Source organism: Rousettus aegyptiacus, unplaced genomic scaffold, assembly GCF_014176215.1.
Source record: "Rousettus aegyptiacus isolate mRouAeg1 unplaced genomic scaffold, mRouAeg1.p scaffold_m13_p_10, whole genome shotgun sequence".
Lineage (NCBI taxonomy): Eukaryota > Metazoa > Chordata > Mammalia > Chiroptera > Pteropodidae > Rousettus > Rousettus aegyptiacus.
Window position 1 is genome coordinate 11,328,591 of NW_023416285.1, and position 14,193 is coordinate 11,342,783.

Genomic DNA, 14,193 nt, shown 5'->3' on the forward strand with positions numbered 1-14,193 from the left:
CTACAGTTATAAATCTTAAACTTACTTGCATAAAAACTTAAATGTCTGTTTTCTAAACTGAGAAAAAAAGCTTTCTTGTATTCAAAAGTTTCTTTTAACAGCTACCTTCCAAGAATTGTTGATGTATAATCCTAAAACCATGAAGCTGTTATAGAAAAACATACTAAAATGAATGTTTATTGTAAAGAAGTGTGTTAATCCTCTGTAAATTACATACTTTGTCTACCATAGAAGGATCAATTTTCTCAGCAGTTTAACTGCTATTCGATAATAATCATAATATAATTAATATGTGATATATGTAAAATGTATATTCTCTTAGTATTTTGGGGACTTATACTAACAAATAAAAGAGATTAAGAAACCTGTCAAAGAAAACAACACTAATAAGTAGAAGAACAGGATTTGAACCCACGTTAGTCTGGATATACTGGGGATTTTGAAGAATATACTTCTCCCCCAGGTTTGCAATATATATTTTTTCACTTGCTCTTGACTCCACAAAATGTTAATGCACTCTAAAGTTTATTTTAAATAGACATTATAACAAGAAACTAAAACATAAACTCTAAAAGCTATATTGGAAGTTTGAAAACTGAATTGATGTTTCCAAAAAAGCTATTTTTCAAGATTCCAGCTCTTAGATTGCTTCATCTCTATTTTTCTCAAAGTAATTTAGGCAGAATTATTTACAAACTAGCTGCAAAATGACTTTCTCAAGATGTATCAGCAAAATTTATATGAAAATATTTGCTTGCCAAAGACATATATGACAGTTTATAATTGTTTCAAATAGATTTCTATGTCATAAAAAAAACTATTGTTTTCATGAAATAAATGAATTACATCTGCATAGAAAACTCCCAAAGCTACTCATATCATTAGAGTCTAGGGGGAAAAAAATTACACTTGTTAAAATAAGAGTGGCTTCCAAATTTTTTCCTGGTTGTCATGAATAGCTTGTTTACAGTAGATTCTTTATATCAAAGCCAACTTTCTGTTTATCTCATTATGACAATGGAGGAAAAAATGAATAAACAATATACTCAAACAAAAGTATCCAATGGCTGATTCATAGAAAAACAAAAATGGTATCTGCAAGGATGCAGGGATTTCTGATTTAATTTGTTTTCATATTCATTAAATCATTAACGCAAATGGTTTTGATCTCTGCATATGAGCTTAGCCATTAAGTGTTTCAAAAATATGAATAACACCACATGTACTCAAGTAACCGCAGTCAAGCAAATTTTCAAATACTCAAGCTCATATATGTATGTTATTATATATTATGCATATTATATATAACCTACATATACATATATGCAATATATGTACATATATACACACTCATATACATACACAAACATATACACATACAGTTCTTTTCAATAATTACACATGTGTATACACACATACTAAGCAAGTATACAGATTCATTATATTCTATAAAAGACATGCTTGAGTTACTTGAAGAAAAACAGTATTTTCATAGACCTACCATTCTTCCTTCTCCTTCCTTCCTTTTCCACCATCTTCCCTCTATTTTCTTTCAATTTCTTCCTTTTTCTTCCCACACAAAAAAAATTATTGACATATGACATATGCTAGAAACTGGTAAGTCTGAAAGGTCCAATGGTGAATAATTACAGAAGGACCCTATTTGCATGGCACTTTAATTTTACTGAATATATCTAGTAAAAGATGAAAATCATATAATTTTAACTTAGAGAGACCTTCATTCGAATCATGATGATATAACTTAGGATCTTTGCAAAATTATTTAACCTTGCTGGGCTTTCATTTTCTCAAAAGGAAAACGGCAATAATTCCAGCCTCATCATATATCTCAAGGACTAAATAAAATAACAAGTGAAAAGAGTCGAGTGGAGACTCTGACATATAGTAGATGCTCAATAAATGCTACGATACTGCTCTCCCCAAATACGTTTAAATAGTCATTTACTATTAAATTCTAGTTTCACTGTTGCAGCTTTGCAGATATTCAAGAAATGAAAGTATGCTCAGTTTTTACACTGCTCTCAAATAAATATTTTATTCAAACGAGGTGCTTAATAAACACTGGTTGAAAAATGTGTTGGCTATTACCAAAAAGACAGGGAATGTGAGAGGAAACGACACAGGGAGACAGTGTGCAAAAATAAATGAACCCATGTGGGTATCGATATGGCAGTTTGAAAGGTGACTGGCACATCCTTTTTTGCTCACACAAGTGACATCGTTTTGTAATGCCAGCTTGTAATATTTCTATTCCCAATTTTATTTTCTCCACTTTCATATAAGAGGTGCTTTAATTCGCTCAGAAGTCAGCTAGGGCAAGTAGGCTTCCAGCTATGGTGGAGGACAATATTCTATATTTCCATGAAATAAATTACTACATGAAAAGATAGATGAGCTGGAGAGGGAAACAGGACTTCCAGGGATGCAGAATGGTGGAAACAAGTAACAGAATGGATGTTCTTACCACTGAGTATTTGAGAATCCGAGGCTTGTCTTCCTTCTATGACATCTGTTGAGGAATTCCTCATTCCAGGGACAGGTTGGATCACAGCGAAATCTAAAAACAGTGGATTATGGCGGAGTCCAAAAGTCTTTAGACATAAGCCTCGCCATCACTTACTACAAAATTCCAGAAACTCTGATTGAACTCAGATTATCATCCAACAGTTATAATTTTAAATAGACAGTTGTATGAAAACAATAAAATAAATAACCATACATCTGATTGGGTCAGATGTATAGTTAGAAGAAAAGCCCTTTCAAAACTCTTAGGAGTTAAAATGTAAAATCAACTCCCAATTAAAAGGCACCTTATAGAAAACTAATGTTTCTTCTCCATAAATAAGATACTGAAGTACAATACTTAAATAGCATCATTGTACCTAATAAAAAAGATTTAAAAGGCAGATTTCTTTGCTGGTTATGCAAAAAAATGACATTTTCAACGTGTTTTAGTTGTCCGACTAAGTATTGTACAGGAGAGGGTGCCAAGATAAGGAACCCTATAACTGGGAGAGTCCTCCACTGCAGACGAATGTTCCAAACAGGTCCCTGAGCATTGAAAACAAGCAATTCGTTACATTCACACTGATTCCATGTTTATTCAGCAACCTTCTTGATTATAATTTGTTTGCCTATGTGGATTTTCAACCAAGAGTCAAGGAATCAGATTGACGGAAACCTGAGATCCATCCAACAATTATATTTCTTGCTGTAAAGCAGAAAGCTGATATTCTACTTTATCTTCCTCATTCTCTTGTGAGTCTTCCAAATAGGAATCAGCATCTCCAAGTCCATTTACCTACAACACTAAAAAGATGGTACCACTGAGGCATAAAAGAGGTAGGGCCAGACCCACATACTGTAAATTTGCCAAGTGAATGGCGGGTATACACAAGTCAGCCTCCAAAGCATTGAGGGCGACACAAAGAAGGAAAATTCGACTTGATCCCTCACCTCAAAGATTTTCAAACCAGATGAGAAGGCAAAAAACTTGAAGGCAGATTGAGTTCTAACAGAATAGTGAGATTTACAAATTATATAACTATATTAAGAAGATAAACACATACCTACAGCAAAAGATTAGAAGAATATTGTGGGGTAATGGGATATAGATGTATCTTTAGCCTATTTATATTTTGTGTAATAAACATGTATTTGCTTTTAAAATAAAAACATTTAAAGTGATTTCTGTAGATATCGTGGGTTACCTCAGACTGGGGCAGAAAAGAAGGTCTACCTTAGGATATACTTTAAGCCTACAGTCACATAATAAGCAGGCACCAATTAATATCAATGTCACCTCAATAATTTTTAATAATACAAATATTTATATTAGTCTCCTATTGCTACTGTAACAAATTACTACAAACTTAGTGACTTAAAACAGCCCAAACTGATTAACTCACAGTTCTGAGGTCAGAAGTCAAAATGGGTCTCATTGGGATAAAATCAAGATGTGGGGTTCCTTCTGGCAGCTCTAAGAAAGAAGCCCCGATTCCTTGCCCTTTCCAGCCTCCTCGTAGAAGCCTTCTGCATTCCTGGTCGTCCTTTGCTCATAGTCCCTTTTCATCCTTAAAACTGAGAATGGTTGGTTGCATCTTTCTCATTCTCCATCAATGGGACCCTGACTCCACTTTGTCCCTCCTTCACTAAAGAAATCTTGTAATTACAATGGACATACCCAGGCAATCTAGGAAAATACTCCCATTTCAGGATCTTTAACTTAATTACACCTTCAAAGTTTCTTTCACCATGTCAGGTAACGAATTCATGAGGTCTGGGCATTAGGATGCAGATGTCTTTGGTGGAGGCAATTATTTTGCCTACCATAATAATATCAAAAAAGAACCACGTTCCTTGGCACAACTCCCTTTTGAGGGGAACACACACTTCCCCTTTTTCTCCCTACCTCTGTTTTTAAAAAATATTATAATGCAATGTGAATGTTCAAAGAAAATCAGCCAACTCAAATATTTATTTTACCACCAAGATGATGAGAGACCAGACACAGAAGTTATTCTGTGCAAAAGGCAGAGTATTCTTCTTGGTTATGGCAACATCCTTGATGAGAAATTATGCCCTTCATCCACAGCTAATGGAATGAGGAGAGTGTGAGGGGGTACAGTCATTGGAACGGATATTGCAAGGTTATGTATGTTTTGTCTGATTTCCCCAGTGATTGAACTTGACTGGAGTTCTAATGGAAATGAATCCAAGGGAACAGAAAATCTAGATGACAACCAAATACCACAGAAGAATTCTATTAGTCAACCATCAACCTCAACTGCAGTTAGTGAGTCACCACTGTAACCTCAAATGATGTGAGTTTAGGGGCTAAATGATATAATAAATATTTTTCAGTCCTATTTATATTAAAGTCAATGGTACACCTAGTGGTGGCCACAATCTGCAAAGTTAGGACTTAGTTTTTGCCTATGATTGACTGGCCCTCTGAGAACCTTGAGAACGCTTGCTCGCCTTCCCAAACCTAGCAAAGTCACTTTCCTTATGAAATCTTTTCTCACTGTGCTGCCCATCCTCATTCTCAAACAGCACCACCCTCGCTTGCTTTGGGGTTCCTCTGGAAGTACTTTGAGAACTTCCATGACTTCCTTTCATGTACCTGCTTTCCCACACTTACCCCACAACACTTCAAGATGAGCATCTGCTTGTTTTGTTTTCACTAATCTTAAAGATAACAGTGATGCCAGGAGTTGGCTCACAGTCTGCTATGGTTATGGCTCTTGCGAAAATACCGGAACACTTCAATAACAGCTGCTTCCCTGAGCCTTCCCATGGGACCCTCAGCGCAGCAACTGATAGGGCAACAGGGAGCCTCTGGGACCCTGTTGCAGAGCGGCAGCCCATTCTACTGGCCAGGGGGCTGTGCTGTACAAACCAACTGCATTCTAAACTTCGGAAGAGCGCCTGGCTTATAATGGGTGCTCAGTAAATATCTGGTGAATGAATAAATCTTATCAATATACCTTACATGTCAGTAAATCCTGCTAATATAGTATTTCAAAAATAAAGGTAAGACAAGTATCTGCAAGGATTTGGAGAAAAGAGAACATGTGTACACTGTCGGTGAAATTGTAATCTGGTATAAACACTATGGAAAACAGTATGGAGTTTCCTCAAAAAATTAAAAGTGGGACTATGATATGATCCAGAAATTGTACTTCTGGGTATAGCCAAAAGAAATGGAACCAGGTTATCAAAGAAATATGCACACTCCTGTGTTTATTGCAATATTTTTCCTAATGGCTAAGATACAGAAACAACATGTCCATCGATGAATGAATAGAAAAAGAAGACGAGAGAGGTGTGTGTGTGTGTGTGTGTGTGTGTGCGTGCATAAACAATGGAATGTTATGCAACCATGAGAAAAAAGAGAGAAAGTCCACCATTTGCAACAATAGAAATGATATTATGCTAAGTGAGATAAGTCAAACAAAGAAAGACAAATACTGTATGATACCTTTTATGTGTGGAATCTAAAGAAGTCAAACTCATAGAAACAAAGACTAGAATGGTGGTTACCAGGGACTGGGAACTAGGGAAATGGAAGAGAATTTATTTAAGGGTGTAAACGACAGATAAATAGGTCCTGGTGACCTAATTCAGGGTACGGTAATTACAGACAACAAAACTATACTATAAACATTCAACTTGCTACGAGACTATATCTTCGTTGTTTCCAACACTAAAAGAAATGACAATTATGTGATTTGATAGAAGTATAGCCAAGGTCACAATAACAATCACATTACAATATAAATGTATTAAATATGTTGATATTGTACACCTTTAATTTACACAATGGTATATGTAAAATATATCTCAATTAAAAAACCAAAAGAAATAATTCACCTCTTTAGAGAAGGCTGTTCAAATCTTTATTTAAAGTAATTGTGGAGATGACATTTTATTTACTATTTAGCACTAACATAAGAGACACTCCAGAATAGTAAGATAATTTCATCTCACAAGTGAAAAGTTTTATATTTTGATCTGGATACCACCAACAAAGAAATGACAAAGAGCCTTTTACAGCTGGTAGTTTTAATGGAACCGAGCAAAACTAAATAAAAGAAACACAGAGAAGTAGTAAAGAGATATTTCTAAATAAATTCTACAAAGATCCTCAAAGAAAGAAAGTAAAAACTTTGAACAACAGGATCCATAAAAGAAGACTTTAAATTATTTCTTAGCACAAGAATCACAAATGAAAACAAGGAAATGCAGGGGGGAATGTTTCTTTCATCTTGCAAGACGATGTGTCCTTTGCTTTACATTAGATTCCTGTAGAATTTCAAAGATATTTAACAGATGTCAGAGAGCTGTAGCTATTATCTACCTTTAGGTTCTTTGTCTTTATAACTGTTGATATTACTAAAATTGAAGATTTATAAAATGAGGTTATTGTTCCATTTTGATAATGCACGTTTCCAAAATGAAGTAATAGCCACTGAAAATAACTCATTTTAAATGGGTCACTGCAAATAAGATGACTGGGTATTATTGGACATAAAAATCTTAAATTAAAGGAAGTTTTGCTCTGTAAATTTGAAGTTCACCTACTTTTCTGAGTCTGCACCCTCGAACATGGAGAATAATTACATTATACAGGCCAGTATCAAACCACAGAAAAACTAACAAAAAATAGAACTGACAATGTGTCAAATCTTTAAGGGAGAAGGACTTTCTAAGCTTTGAAGTACTAAGGAAAAAAAGCAAAACAGCGAAGATGACTAATTATGGAAAAATAGTAAATATACATATATATGTAACCTAAAAAATTAAGAAAAAATGATAAAGACAAATAGTCACTTTGCAACAAATGCAAAAAGGAAATAGTAAGTGCGTTTAACATAAAAAGACCTTGTACAAATTACTAAGAAAAGCTCTAAGGCCCTAATAAGTAAATTGGTAAGTAACATTGTATTACTTTGCTAGAGCTGCCATAACGAAACACCATAGATTGAGTGGCTTAAACAACAGAAACTTATTTTCTCACAGTTTTGGGGGCTAGAAGTCCAAGATCAAGGTGTCAGCAGGTATGGTTTATTTTGAGGCCTCTATCCTTTGCTTGAAGGTGGCCCCCTTCTCACTATGTCCTCATGAGGTTGTCTCTTGGTCTTAGTTTTGTCTGTGTCCTGATCTCCTCTTCTTATAATGGTTTAGGGCCCACCCAAATGACCTCATTTAATTTTAACACTTCCTTAAAGGCCCTGTCTCCAAATAGTCATATTCTGACATATAAAAATTTTAATGGAACACAATTAGTCCATAATAGACATACGCAATTCAAAAAATATATTGCCTAAAAAATACATTAAAATATTATCTTTGTATATAAGTAAAAGATAATTAAATGTAAAATATGACTCTATGGCCGTGCCACCTTGAACACGCCTGATCCTGTCTGATCTTGGAAGCTAAGCAGGGTCTGGCCTGGTTAGTACTTGGATGGGAGACCACCTAGGAAGACCAGGTGCTGTAGGAGTTAAAAATAAAAATAAGGCCTTGTAAGCTGACAAGGTCCTTGCAATCTGTAAGGTCAACCAAGGGTTGCCTTGCCTAAAGAAAAAGTAAAATATGATTCTATTTTTTTGTTGTTTATAAAACTGTTAATGATTGAAAAAACATCTTTACGCTGATAAGGATTCAGTTCCATGAGTGAACTGAATTCTACTGATAAGAATATAAACCAGCAAATCATTTTGGAAAGTAAACTAGCAATATAGATCAGGATTATAAAAAATATTAATCTCTCAATATAGATTAATATAATCAAGAAAAACATAATAAAAATACATCAGGAATTTACTTCTGGGGAGATAGCTTTACTAAAATATTATGCATTTGAGTATTATTTATAATAACAAATATATCAGAAAGAGTTTAAATGCCCAAATGGGGAAACTCTAACATAAACTGTACCTTGAAGAGCTGTTATGCAGTCACCAAAATAATATTTATAAAGATCACCAAAAAACATAAAAATATCTACAATTTTATTTTTAAAAAATAAGGCAGGATGCAAAGCTATATATTAAAAAGATATATATTATAAAAGAAGGCAAGAATAAAGCTATAGTCATTACCTCAGGATAATAGTAATGAAGGTTTGTTTGTTTGTTTTAGTATTACATATTTTCATTTTCCAAAAAGCAGCAGACAGGAGTTTTATATTATATATACTAATCATATTATTTATATATATACTATCTATGTTTTATATAAAACGATTATTTCTATTTAAGTAAAACTGGATTGAAACAGCAGGTATAATTTTATATTTCATATATACTAATTATATTAATAATATACATGCTATGTGTATAAGTTTTATATAAAACAATTACTTTGAGTTAAGTAAAAGTGGATAGAAATCACAAAGTTTAGTTTCAATTCTATTAAGTTTAGGTTAACATGTCAGCTTCTACTTAAATGCTTTGCTTTCATCCTGCCATTCCCAACTATTATGTTGATATGAGCGATACCTTCACTCAAGATCCATTGCCAACCACACCTTCATTCTACTTAAGTCACTGCAGACAAAATAAAAATGTGAGGAGATCACTCTATGAAATTTCTAGGGATCGCTCTATAGGATTCCTATCAGAAGGATTTGAGAATCATTGATCGAACAGTTTGCCTTCCAGGGAGCCCTGATGAAATCACTTCCTATTTTAGTCTGTCAATCTACAACTATCCATTGTATAGGCCTGAAGGTCAGAGCCATATTTCACAACTTCTGCAGACATCTTGATAACAGGAAACACTAGATGTCTGCTGTCTTTCTCTATGACCATGAGGGAAATAGACGTCAAGTTACAGCAAGTTCCAACGTACGGATAACAACTCTTTGTAAGTGCAGACTATAGAATACAACACCATCCAAACTGGTGAAATAGTATATTTTACTCTTTGGAGAAATACAGAGATTCAAAATTGCATAGTCCTGAAGTTCATTAAGAGCCTCAAATTGTAAACCTTGAGCATCAAGTTGCCCATTAAAATATCAAGACTCAAACCATAGTCATTAATTCAATAGTAATGTTAACCAGCTATCTAACTTTCCTACTAGAATAGAAATAAGAAACAGCTATAATAGGTTGAATAGTGATCCCCCAAAATATATATCCAACTGGAACCTGAAAAAATTATCTTTTGGGGAAATAGAATCATATCAGACGTAATTAAGTGAGGGTCAAGGTGAGATCATACTGGATTAGAGCAGGCTCTAAATCTCATAAGACTGTCCTTGTAAGAGACAAAAAAGGACATACAGACGTACAAGGAAGAAGCCACATAGAGACAGAGGCAGAGATTAGAGTTACGCTGCCACAAACCAAGGAATACCAGGAGACCCCAGAAGCTAGAAGAGGCAAGAACAAATTCTCCCTTAGAGACTCCAGAGGAATCCTCAGCCTGCCGATGCCTTACTTCTAGCTTACAGAACTGAAAGAGAATGGTTTCTAAGTCACCTATTTGTTATGGAAGCCCTATGAAACAATAGTCGTTTACAGAGGGAATAATGCCACATTTCACAAAAACTTTCTCTTTAAATATTGGAGATAGAATGAGACAGTGGAAAGAGCACAGAAAGATGTGGAGTCGAGGGGAATTGGTTCCACTCTGTCACTCTCCGTGGGCAATCCAATTAGCCTCTCAAAATATCCATTCGATCATCTCTAGAAGAGAGACGTAATAATAGTATCAATCACTTGGGATTACTGACATTAAGTGAAATTATGTATGTAATAAGCTTTTGAAAAGCTATAAAGTAGACAGAAATTCTGATTTGTTATCATTGTCAATGGTTCAGAGTACATGTCAACTTTGCAGTAGATATCTGTTTATGAAATATGAAAATTAAAAATATGAAAGAAATGCACACAAGTACATGTTTGGTTTGCTTTTTAGTTCATTCTCTATTACAGAATCTTTTTTTTTTTTGCCTAAAGAGTGGGTTTATATCCTGAAGTCTGACTTTGAACCCTGATATGAATCATTTATCACATAGACAGGTAAATTATTAGGGCTGTTTCAGAAGGGGAGTAACCAGGGCTCCATTATTTTTAGAGTTGTTGTACTGTCATTAATAATAGTTTGTTGTACTTTTAATCACCTGAACTGGCATAAAAAATAAATAAACAGATGACCCTGATCGTGGTAAGACAGTTTTAGTGCTGCTGATTGAAAAATATCAGAAGTTAGGGTCAAAGAAGCAGACGTTAATGTACAGATCCTAGGTTTTTATAACGTTCTCCTTATTTTAGAAGAGCAGGAAGTGGATGGTATCAAAGGCATAAAAACCAACTGCAAATATTTCACTAATAATTAGAGTTCAATATTGCTTTTAAAAAATTCAAGACTGCCAAAACTCCTAGAATAAATTACTCAGTTCTTAAAGTTACAGCTTAGGTGTAGCATTCAGAAGACTGAATTTATAACTCTTGATTGCAAATCTCTTTATGCAATAAAAATATTACAGAGACAAATTATTTCAAACACGGTCTCTCAGAACTGACGTCATCCAAGCATGTTTTCAAAATTTAATGGAAGATATGATCAAGCCTCCTGGTGTTCCTGTTTTCGTTCCTATCAGAGCAGAAAGCAAGATTCATTCCTCTGTGCTCACCCTCAATGGAAAATTGATGGTGAACCTAACTGATGATGGGGAATCAATGGTATTCCTGTCCAAACAATGAGGCAGAAAACAATTTTTCCAAAGTCAAGGAGCATTTTGTCAAGATTGGCTCATTACCTCTAGTAATCACTACTGCCTGTCAATGGAAGTCTACCTCGATGGCTGTCATTGGCTGTCATCGCTCTCCAGTTCTCTTTGAGGTTCAAATTAGCAAGTGTTAATTTCCCACTGTTCCTTATCATTCTCTCCTCACTACACACCACCCCCAGGCATGCAAGTGGTAATTAAGATGGAAAAGAACTCCATCCTCAACCACTAGTTCAGATCTCCATCCACTCTTGGGTAGATCATTGAAATATTCACCCATGAAGGCCATCATCCTTTGCCTTCCGTTCACCTTGGCATCCACATCCATCTCCCACTTTGGCCTCCTCCCCTGCTGGACTCTCACACTGAAGGCCTAGGCCCTCTTTTACCTTGCCGAACCTTTGAGTAGAGAAAATAGAAGTGCATGCCTGCTTAGAGCATGCATAGTTAAGATCGTTCCCGAACGCCCTCCCTGCTGAATTTCCTGCTCTTCTCTTTTGCTCCCTTTGCTTGTACCCCTCATCATTTCATTTTTCACACTTAGAGTCTAAGTTCCTTGAGGCTGGGAGTGTATTTTCCTCACTGATACCCCTATATAAGCATGACACCAGTACAAAGTGTCTGATAGTTTTTAATAAGATAATGAAATTAAAATCCATGTCCATTTCCTATCCCATACCATTCAACAAGTTAACTTCTCCACACTCTTTGTTTACTGGGTATAAAATTGTTTGAAACAGAATTAAAAATTAAATCATATATAATATATGGATACATTTCATAAACTCCAAAGTATCTTATAAATAAAAGGATTATGATCATCTTCATTTAAAGAAATTCTATAGACTAATCATTCTACACTCAACTTATTGATACTAAATAGAAGTAGACACAGAAATCAACTTACAAGATACGCTCATCTAATCTTGCAAACCTGTGAGGTGCAAGATTGAGTCAAAAACGTGTTTGTTCTGAGTAGCCTAATAATTTACTGCTCTTTAAAAGTATATTTTCTAAATGTCCAACACTGATTTGTAGTTGAAACTATGGGGTCTATTGCAGAGGCTATAGAGGACAGAGGCTGATGTTAGAAGTCCTTTCTCCTATATGGCCTTAAGTCTTCTCTCACCTCAAATGTGCTTTTCCACTGGGCAAGTAGACTTAATTAAGTGGAGTCACATCACATGCTAGTTACATAAGACTTCAGTCCTCTATTGTAGACCAAGAAAGCCCCTTTGTAGGAAGCAGAGGGCCCTATCATCTACTATTTACTGTGGTAAATCACAGAGAACACTTTTTTGGATGGCATTTCTAGAAACCCTACTAGATTTCATTTTCCACATCTCTCCTGCTGCCAAGTTGATAACCCAGGCCTTGCAAAATGAACAGAAGGAAAGACAGAGGGGATGTGAGTGAAGATACCAGGAGGAAGCCCTTAGCCAAATCCAGGTGCAACACATTCTACAGGACAGAAGTCTGGTTTCTCAACTCGACGGCGTGAATAAAAAAGAAGGGAGCACCAGTGTCATACATTAAAAGAGACTTGGAAAACACAACCCCCAAATGCAGTAAATGGACTTTGGACTCTGATGTGACAAACACATTACAAAAAATGATTCTTGAGACAATTAAGGAAATGCGAATATGGAAATATGGACTTTTTAAAAGATTAAAAATTCTTTCATTTTTAAAGAATTATTATGTTAAATGTTCTAACAGCAAAAGGTTTAATGTAGAAATTGGAGATGCATACATAAAAATTTGCAGGAGATAAGCCTTATATTTTGCATTTATTTGTAAATATCTGCTGCAAATAAATTAATAGATGATACAAGTTTGGCAAAGTGTTGATAATATTGATGCTCGATAAAGGGTACACCAGGCTTACCATGCTCTTTACTTTTTTTTTGTTTATCTTTCAAATTTTCATGATTAAAAAGTTTCAAGAAAAATAAATGAGGAAAGTAAAATCGTCATTATTTGCAGAGGACATGGTTCTATATAAAGAGAACCCTAAAGATCCAACAACAACAACAAAAAAGACTATTAGAATTCATAAATAAATTCAGTAAGCTAGCGGGATACAAAATTATTCTGAAGTTGGTTGTATTTTTATACATCGATAATGATATATCAGAAAGCAAAATTAAGAAAACAATTCCATTTATAACTACATCTAAAAAAAAATCTAGAAATATATTTAACTAAGGAAGTAACAGGTTTATACTTGAAAAATTATGACATTGAAGAAATAAATTGAAGAAAATACAAATAAACGGAAGCATATACTGTGCTTATGGACAGGAAGTAAAATGTTCATACCACCCAAAGCAATGTTAGTACTATTTTTTCTAATATATCTCCTCAGACAAGGAAAATAAAAGAAAAAAAGAAAAGAAAATAGTACTACATCAATATAAAAACTTTTTGCACAGCAAAGGAAACCACCGACAAAACAAAAAGACAACCAACTAAATTGGAGACGATATTTGCCAATCATATATCTCATAAGACGTTAATATCCAAAATTTATAAAGAACTCATAGAACTTAACACCAAAAAAATAAACAATCCAATTAAAAATAGGCAGAGGACCTGAATAGACACTTCTCCAAAGAGGACATACAGATGACAAATAGACATAGGAAAGATGTTCAATATCATTAAACCTCAGAGAAATGCAAATTAAAACCACAATGAGATATCACTTCACATCTGTCAGAATGGCTAGCATCAATAAAGCAACAAAAGACAAGTACTGGTGAGGATGCAGAGAAAGGGAAACTTTGTACACTATCGATGGGATTGAAAACTGGTACAGCCACTATGGAAAACGAAATGAAGTTTCATCAAAAACCTAAAAGTAGAACTACCTTATGACATAGCAATTGCACTTCTGGGTATTTATCCAAAGAAATCCA

The 14,193-nt window shown here is 34.6% G+C and overlaps 1 protein-coding gene and 1 pseudogene across 1 annotated transcript in view; one reads left to right on the forward strand and one right to left on the reverse strand.

The window, feature by feature from the left end:
- KCNIP4 (potassium voltage-gated channel interacting protein 4) overlaps nucleotides 1-14,193 on the reverse strand; it is a 904,027-nt gene that overhangs the window by 747,575 nt on the left and 142,259 nt on the right. The gene's annotated exons all lie outside the window — the stretch shown is intronic.
- Nucleotides 7,914-8,032, forward strand: LOC118608940 (annotated as a pseudogene).